The sequence below is a fragment of the Triturus cristatus genome, chromosome 7 (genome assembly GCF_964204655.1).
Source record: "Triturus cristatus chromosome 7, aTriCri1.1, whole genome shotgun sequence".
NCBI classification, from domain to species: domain Eukaryota; kingdom Metazoa; phylum Chordata; class Amphibia; order Caudata; family Salamandridae; genus Triturus; species Triturus cristatus.
The window spans coordinates 1,720,123,946-1,720,133,996 of NC_140590.1; positions in this window are offsets into that span (position 1 = coordinate 1,720,123,946).

Consider the following 10,051-nt stretch of genomic DNA (forward strand, 5'->3'; position numbering starts at 1 on the left):
ACTGTAAGCACATATTCCCCAGTAAGCTCATATCTCTCGCTTTGTCTAGGATATTTGGATCAACTTTGCAAGGGAACAAGAACCCTTCTTGTTATTTGGATACATTTTGTGGGGGAACAAATGCCGCAGCTCCACTTCTAACGGGGCCAGCGATCTGTAGCAAGGGCCTGGGGTGTCACAGTGGGGGAGGTTAACATAATGAGGGGTCTCAGCACAATAAACATAACACAATTTTAACTTGCAAACACTTACCATTACCGAGAACAAGGCACCAGATCAGACATGCTAATGTCCACTCCCAGCAAAACACACAAGATGATGGACGGAATATTGCACATTGGCAAAACATTCACCCCCAGTCACAGATCTGGGTTTAATCCATCGTTATTTTGCTCACCATGCCACCCCAGTTCAGACATGGCCATATGCAAATCAGTCTTGACCCTGTGCCTCATGGGAACAGTCCAGCCCGAACTGCCAAGCCATGTCTTCCCTGGACCGGAATCAAGCATCCTAGGACCGGTTTCGGGCTTTCACCCCTCTTCAGCCAGGATAGCTTGACTCCAGTGGCGTAGTGAGCACGGGACCCACGTCTGGGCATACCCATCCCACATAGGGCGAACAGCAAAACACACAAGACGATGGACGGAATGTTGCACATTGGCAAAACATTCACCCCCAGTCACAGATCTGGGTTTAATCCATCGTTATTTTGCTCACCACGCCACCCCAGTTCAGACATGGCCATATGCAGATCAGTCTTGACCCTGTGACTCATGTATTAATATCTCATAGGTGGTACAATTGTAGTTGTGTTCAAGAGGAGGTGCAATATATGACAAAGTGTACTGTCTTTTCATGTTGTGTTTTCTCGGTTATGCGGGTTCATAACGGGGTATTTTTGTTTGTTTGATTATTGTGCAATAATTTAAGTTTTGTTTTAGGGTCTTCCCTGTATATTCCCAATTTGTTCCCTCTTTTTTCACCAAAAGGAAAAATCTAATTGTTTAGATCAGTGCAAAGAAGGGACTATTACAGGTTCTGTGTTTTTAAATACGATGTAATATATGTTTTATACATAATAAATGTCAATGGCTTTTTAAATAGAGTGCTTGAATGTAATTGTAAATCAATGTTATTGTATTCAAGGGATTGCTAGTTGATACTTGTAAGAGTACCCTATTCCCTTGAGTATTACAAGGGGTCTCTCTCTACTTTTTCACATACCTCATGGGAACAGTCCAGCCTGAACGGCCAAGCCATGTCTTCCCTGGACCGGAATCAAGCATCCTAGGACCGGTTTCGGGGGTTCACCCCTCTTCAGCCAGGATAGCTTGACTCCAGTGGCGTAGTGAGCACAGGACCCACGTCTGGGCATACCCTTCCCACATAGGGCGAACAGCAAAACACACAACATGATGGACGGAATGTTGCACATTGGCAAAACATTCACCCCCAGTCACAGATCTGGGTTTAATCCATCGTTATTTTGTGGTGGAACAAATGCCGCAGCTCCACTTCTAACGGGGCCAGCGATCTGTAGCGAGGGCCTGGGGTGTCACAGTGGGGGAGGTTAACATAATGAGGGGTCTCAGCACAATAAACATAACACAATTTTAACTTGCAAACACTTGCCATTACTGAGAACAAGGCACCAGATCAGACGTGCTTACATCCACTCCCACGCACGAGAAAATTGTGGTATCTATGCCTTTGAATGACGAGCGTCTGAAATCACATAGGGAGGAAGTCTCCGACGCCCGAAACCGTGGCACTGATTGCGTCACTGGCCTACAGAGTGCATACAACCCTAGACCACAATGGCAATGAAGGGCTTTAAATAGAAAGCCCTGTGTCGTGCATCACAGTTCAGCCAGTTGATTTACTGCCTGGCTTCTGTCTCCTGCTTCAGAGTGAGGCGTGCCAGGCAGCTTGAAACAGACAGCCAGACTTAAATACATCAATTTATTTAGAGCTACGATTGAATCTATAAATAAATCGATCTATTTAGTGTTTTATATGAATGTGTAGGAATTTCAGAGGGGCGCAGCCCCTGAGCCATAACGGAGAAGCCGCCCCCTGGAGTGGCCTGCTGTATACCATGTCCATCAGCTTTGTGTCCCCCAAATACATTTTCAGGATGGTGGCTACCCTTCAGCACAAGTGCAGTCCTCATAGGTGAAAGAGTGGGAGCAGTGGAGGGAAAATGCAACAACCCCTTCTTTTGGCAGATGTCCTGGTAATTTGTCCCTCAACCATACTTTACTAATTTCAGTCTTGATGACTCTTGATGTTTGCAGAAATACAGAGGTGTGGTGTAACCCAAAATAGATGCCATACTCCCATGCAATTGCAATAGGGGCACCCGCTGTAAATATCAGAGATTCAGTTTCAGTCAATATATCCATTTGGTTGGTCTTTTATTGTGTAACATGATTAGTTGACACATGTTTCACTTGTCCCATTGCAATTTGTCATGGCTTATTTATTCCTGTAGCTGACAGTCTGTGTTTGCAACGTATCTGAAAATTAAGAATTGAAATTGTACTCTATTGTAATGCTGTTGCATTAATATACCACTTACCACCAGTGACAATGCGTTGAAGTACCCCTATCACTTTTTCGCTTTACTTTAAGATCAATATTATACCTTCGATGAAGCACTAAAAAAATAGTGGATTCTAGTTATTACCTTTACGAAGATATAGCCCTAAAACCAGCTTTGACCGAAGAGTGAGAGCAGCTGTTCCTATAGAAACATTAGTGAGTGCATGTCATGTGAATTTTGTTGCACAGACCTAGTTACAAGCAACACTGTATAAGAGATTTGCAGGAACAGAGGGTGGCACCATAAGAGGCAGGCACAAGAGAAATGGGAATAAAAGAGAGAAAGAGAAGTCAGAGAGAGAGAGAGAGGGCCGGAATGTAATAGAGTTAGCACTATTCATTTTATACCAGTTATTGAAAGGGCTAAGAAATGGCAGATGAAGCATGAAGAACTATATAAAAAGACCTTATTTTTACTGCTAACTTGGATAACACAGAGAAGGAGGAAAATGGGGCAGGCCAGAGGATGTGAGTAAATGGGGCGGGTCATAAAGTGGTAACTCTAACTGCAGGCAGAGCCACTGGAATTATGTTGCAAAGGAGATCCCAGCCATACAGTAGTGCTGTTTAAATTGTTCACCAGAAAGGAAAGGTACATTATGTAGCATTTTGCTGCGCATTTTCGAGTGCTTTTATAATGCTCTTTTGGCATTCTCACACACTGATACAAAATAGTTCACACCACAATAGAAATTGTAAAGGTTTCTCAAGAAAGGAAAACAAACGTATTCAGCAGGTCCTACTCAAAATTATCTTCACTAATGAGTAATAATTGTGCCTCGCATGAAGTAAAGAAAAGCCATTTTTATTAACATTGTCCTTTCTAATTCCCATAGAAAATAGTTAGGGCCGCTCAGCAAGAGTACCGTAAATCCAGGTTGTGAGGTCCTGCACCGAGGATGTGTTGCTCAGCCAAGGTGGTGCGCTGATTCCGAAGGGCTACGAAGCTGCGATGCAAGGTCCTGCTTGGTCGTTGAGATCCCATCGATGAGGGCTTGTGATACGAAATCCGGCGTTGAGGAAGTATTGCGCAGTTGAGGCAATGCGACGATTCAGAGGACTTGCGAGGCTGTGATGCGAGAACCTGTGTCGTCATTATGGCTGCTGTTGCCAAGGGATTTGTGATGCAAGGGCCTGCATCAGTGAAGCCTCGCAAAGCGGCAGTTCTGATGTGCTGCCGGGTCGATACGGAGTCCTTGCACTGGGGGAACCCTCGCAGCAGAGGCGATGGCTTGGTTCTGCTTGGGTTTACGCTGCAAAGCAGTAGAGATACGTGGGTTCTGCTGGGTCCCCAGATGGGCTGACAGAGCACCTTCAGACTCACTTCCAAGGGCCCAGGAGAGGAGTGGAATCACTTGGCAGGGTAGGACTCACAGATGCCAGAGTCAAGGTAATGGGTTCAAGGTTGTTGAAAGCCTGTTATGTCCCAGAGGCTTCTGATCACAAGGTCAGCCAACTAGCCCCTGTAGTAACTTTGGGGTCCTGAGGTACACCGATGCAGGTCCTGTCATTCTCACCCAGGCAAGAGGGCAGCAGTCAGGAGGTCAATACAGCAGGGCAGCAGTCCTTCAGAGCAGCAATCTAGCAGAGTGGCAGTCCTTTTAGCAGCACAGAAGTCCTTGTTCCTGGCATAGTAGCCACAGGTCCAGAAGTATACAGAAGAGTTGGTGTCTGGGGTCCAATATTTATTACTGGGCTTTCCTTAGACGTGGGAGAAGCTTCTAGAGGTCTCCTTTTGGAGTCCACAGGCATCTTGCCTTCCCTGTCCTGGCTCGAGACTAACTACAGGGGGCATGCATTCCTTTGTGTGCTGGCAAGACAAAGCCTATTCAAGTGTAAGTAGGGATGTGCCCATCTCCCCCTCCCTTCCTGCCAGAGATGGCCCATCCATGCACACTTAAGCTCTCTAAGCTCTCTCTTGTGTGTGGCTCTCTAGGAGGAATACACGAAGTCCAAATGTCAGCTACACCCAGTAATGTGACCCAGAGACAGGCTGCAGGCATTAAATGGTCACGGCAGGAAAATAGCAACTTTCTAAATGTGGCAAATTTAAAATTGTATTTTAAAATCAGACTTCACCATGAGAGAGGATTTTTCATTACAATTCCAAAGACCCCAATCATGAATTGGTTCCCTGCTCTCATTTGGACATTATTCATTAAATGTAATAAAGGAACTTCAATGTTATTCTATGGCATATTTGGGTCTTTCAGTAGTGAAAAACGAATTTAAGAGTTATCACTCACCAGGTCTTATGAAACTTAAAAGTACTCACCCTGCTTTTCAAACACACTGCACTCTGCTCCTTGGGCTGCCCAGGGCCTACCTTAGGGGTGACTTACATTTATTAAAAAGGAAGGTTTGGGCTTCACAAAAGGTGCATTTTCCAGGTAATAATAGCAGTTTAAAAATGCACACACAGGCTACAATGGCAAACTTGAGACAACATGATTAAAGTGCTCCTTAAGTGATTGGCACAACCAGTGTTGCAGGCCCACTAGTAGCATTTAATTTACAGGCCCTGGGCACAGGTGTGCCACTCGAATAGAGACACAAGTAATTAAATATGCCACTTGGGTTTGACCCAGTTCTACCATGTTTTAAGGAGAGAGCACAAACACTTTAGCACTGGATGGCAGTGGTGCAACTATGGAAAGATTGCCACATCTAACACAAGGGAATGACCCCTGCATTGCATTTCAAGTATGCACCCTTTCACTATGTTACTCAACTGCGAGTTTCCATTGTAACCCCGAGTTTACTGTTCCCAGCGTGCATAAAAGTGAGGTGACCACACCAAGGCCTGTCTTGTATTGAGACCCAGTGTGGGCCCTGTGGTCAGGAGTGGCAGCCAATGCATGTCCTATTTACTGCATGGGACTACTGTAGATATGCCTAAAGTTTATTTAAAATAGAGATACATCGCACAACAACGAATTCTGAACATTTAATACTAAAATATTTCTTAAAAATATATCTACACTCATAATATATTGAAAATATTCTCACTTCATAACTCAAATTTCAAGCGGCCTCACACCTCCTATATTTATCAACTTTCAGAGCGGTGATTAATAGCCCTCATATATTAGCTAATAATATCAAAAATGATATATTATAAGATTTAGCATTCATCATTTCATCTGTCATGAGTGATGTCATAAATGATTCTACGAAATTCATTTTATTTATTTAATTGTTTACTTACCTGTAATTATCCATATTCCGGTTTTTAGAACCCCCCACTCTGCCCCTCCCCGCCTTACCGCCCCACAAAACTCCATCCACGGGCCGCGGCTGGTACTTACATATGATTTTGGACAGGTTTAACTTTGGAGACTCATTAATAAGAAAGATCATGGCATTATATCATGAGCCCAAAGCAAAAGTTAGAGCCGGAGGTGCCGTTTCCCCCTCCTTCACACCTCAACAAGGGACCGGACAAGGAAGTCATCTTTCCCCATCATTCTTCTTATTAGCTATAGAACTGTTTCTCCAACACTTGAGAGAAAATGTAGACATACCAGGTATAGAGTTTGGCAGTACAATTTTCAAAGTAGTTGCCTGTGCAGACTGTGTTCTGATAGTGTTGAGGGACGCTGAGATGGCCATCCCTGCTCTGATTAAATCGATACATGAATTCGCAGAAGTCTCAGGCTAAACACTTAATAAAGACAAGACAGAGGTCAAGCTCCTTAATTCTCTGGGCGGTAAAGACATTCTGGGGGACACGGGCCTGGCATGGCAACCAGAACCAATTAAATACCTGGGTCTATTATTCACTAACACCTCATAACTACACTACAAGAGAATGAAAAAACTACATTTAAGAAAATCACCTAGCTACTGAAGGGATGGTCACCAAAATTTCTATTGTGATGGGGAAGGGTGGAAACGATCAAAATGATGATTATGCCACTTAATAACTACCTTATTGGTATGCTTCTTATTATATTATCGGAAGACTTCTTGAAGAAAATCGACAAGGCCCGTAACAATTTTTTTTATGGCAAGGGAAGAGGCCAAGAATATCGCTGGTAAAACTCAAACAAGCCAAAACTAAAGGAGGAGTTGGACTGCCTAACTTCAGGAATTATCAAACAGCTTTCCTCTGCAAACAAGGGGCAGCCTGGTTTGTAGAAAACTCACATTACCACCCCCTGTGGTTGGAAGTTGAAGCAAACCTAAGTAAAGGCATCCCCGTGCCTGCCATTATGACTATGCATACTTTGATCCTACCACACTCTAAGTACATTATCCAGAACACAAGAAAGGCATTCTCACGCTTCGAGGTACACTCGACATTAAGCTATATAAATCCAACATGGCTACAATCTGGAATAACTCTAAATTGAGAATAGATGATAACCTATTTTTTTGGAAAGATTGGTCACAGAAAGGTATTAACATGATCAAAGATCTGTATAATGATACCTCCCCTAAAACCTTCGCTGAGCTACAGCTAGAAAAGAACTTGACTAACATAGACTTGTATAAGTTTTTGAAACTTAAGGTTCAGATTTCTAAACAACCTATAAAGCCGGTAAGTCCTTCTCTTCTCCTTAAACAGTCCCAACTACTCAAAGTGGGTCATATGGCATCTAGGGTATATAAAATACTCATGTCTAAACCGGGTAAACGCCAGACAGTTAACAAAAGGAAGTGGGAAACAGAATCCAATTCTAAATCTATCAAGTTTGACTGGGAACACATACATATGACATCATTCAGGAATAAAATCTCACCATCTCTCTCCCAGACGAAAGATATGATTATAAACAGAGCCTATTGCACACCAGCCGAGCATCACAAACTGAACCTTACTCAATCACCCCAGTGCTGGAACTGCAACTCTCATGTGGGTGTTCTATCACATATGCTATTTTATTGCCCATTCTTGCAACCTTACTGGGATAGGGTCTTCGAATATAGCACCCAATCTACATATTAGCCCAACCAGAGAGTTCTCATATATTTTGCTAGGTTTGTTGGACCCCCAAATACAAAATGACAATGACCAAGACCTACTTGACTGAATGCTCACACTAGCATGCAAAATAATTTTGGGTGACTGGAAGAATTTCAAATTGATCTCATTCAAAATGTGGCAGGAGTGGCTAATCTTTCTGAGAGGTGCTGACAACATAGCTCTACAACTCTCTCCCTGGCGTCCAACCCATAGGAAAATGGGGGGCACTTTGGACTCATCCTCCTATATCTTCAAGCTGCCCTGATTGACTTCGAACACATCTGGCTAAGCCACCTCAAATTCATCGAACCAGATACTGCTTGCCTCAAGAGCCCACCACAGATTTCCCCTATGTGCGCCTTCTGTCCGACGTTGCGAACCCTTGGTTTCCTTATTATTTCTCGTTATTACAGGATTTATTCTCTTACTTCTGTTGTTTTACCTCTTATTTATAACATACATATACTATAACACAAAAAGATAAATCTCTAGTACAAGTTGAAACCAGCAGCTGTACCAATGTACATGTTATCCATTTTATGAGGAAAACAGTGGTTACATTGCGGTGTTTACACCGCAATACCTTTACAACGCGGGTATTACAATGCAAGTCATTACAATGACTTGCGCTGGATGGCGCTCTAACTTAAGGAATAGTATGATTTACTATTCCAACACCTTCCCTACTGTACGTAGACTGGAGTTGGAATAGTAAATCATACTATTCCTAAGTCCAGCGCCCTACAGCGCAAGTCGTTGTAACAACTTGCGTTGTAATGCCTGCGTTGTAAAGGTATCACCGCGATGTAACGTCACATATTCATGTTATCACTGGTTTAATCGATAGTCAATCTATCAGTTCGCAAAGGATATGTTATACTTGACATTGTATCTGTTAAATGATATGTTATACTTGACATTGCATCTGTTAAGTGAGAACTGTATGTACCATGACTACCTGTTTTTTTCTTTCTTTTCCTTCCCTTTTTATGTTGTATTCCCCTAATATTCTCAATAAAAATTATTTGAAATACAAAAGCTCTTGTGCATGTGTAAAGGAAAATCAGATATGTGCTACTGACATATATAATAAGTGAATGAAGTGGTGAAACCAGTGTGTCCCGGTTGGGAGAAAGCAGGGCCGGCTTTTGGGCGGTGCGAGCGGTGCGACCACACCGGGTGCCAAGGTCAGGGGGGCGCCGGCCGCCACCTACGTCTCTTACTCTTAAATCAGCACTCACTGAGCCTGCCTGCACTGTTAAACGGTTGTCCCCTCTTTCTTTTCTACGATGTATCTTCTTAGAAATGGAAAGAGAGGAAAACCGTGTTACCAAATCAGGAGGCACGCTTTTGTTTTGCCCGCCCATGCGTTGCTCTGCCTGACTGCCTCTAACTAAGTGTTGAACGTTTGATTGGATTTGGATTGGCCTGTAACTGAAACCGTTACCTACATCGCGGGGGCGGGCCTTGGGAAACTCGCAGATACTCTTCCGGCGGCTAATGTTACTGGTGGTTGCACGCGCTCTCCGACAGTCCACGGGATTTTTGGCAGTGGCACAGAGACTGAGCCTCCTCTCTGCAGCAACATAACGTGAGTTAGGTGACGGTCTACTTTTTTAAAACCAATCAATAATTTAAATGTGCACTGTGCACAAACAATACAGGGTGGTGACCTCCCCTCCTTCTCAGGCCCGGTTTTAGCGACCCAAACATGAGCCTTGGCCCTCGCAGTGAGGGCTTGATGGCAGGCGCGCAAAGAACACGTCGTGTGTGTCAGCCTGGGCAGAGACAGCTTCCCGGGCGTGCGCACACACAACGTTTTAGAGATTATCGCAGCCGCACCCGAGTACTTCACAGGTCTTTAAAAGACCATTTTCATGTTAACGAGGCTTTGTTTATTTTTTCACCCCTTCATCTCCACATTCCCGGCAATGGCCACAATGTTCTGCTGCGTGGATATTTCTTTTTCTATGCAGCGCAGGAGAAAATAAGTTTGTTTATTCATATTCACCTTTCCTGACTCCTGCAGCTGCTTATCACAGCAGGCTGTGACACAAAGTTTGACTAACGGAGTAGGTAAGAGAATGTGTTACTAATATGTTTTTCTTTTTAAAATATGCGCAGGCCCAGCAGGGCACATACTTCGTGTGTGATGCAGGACAACAATAAGACAATAAAAGATGCCCAGATAACGCTGGTGATTAATGATCCTGCTGGAGAGCAATCATTTGTCTGTTAGTAGTTTTTAAATGCAGATGAACTGTATTTTATGTGGAAGCTCAGTGGGTTACTGCCTTTGTCACAGAGATCCTTTTGTTACTTGCAGTTCAGAAGTTACAATCCAAACATAGGACAGTGACCAATGAACTGTCATCAAAGAGCTGCATACAAACATGAATGGTATAGTTAGAACATCGCTTTCTTTTTTTGTGACATAGTTATAACTTCCCCAGTCTTTCATTATTCTAATTTTGC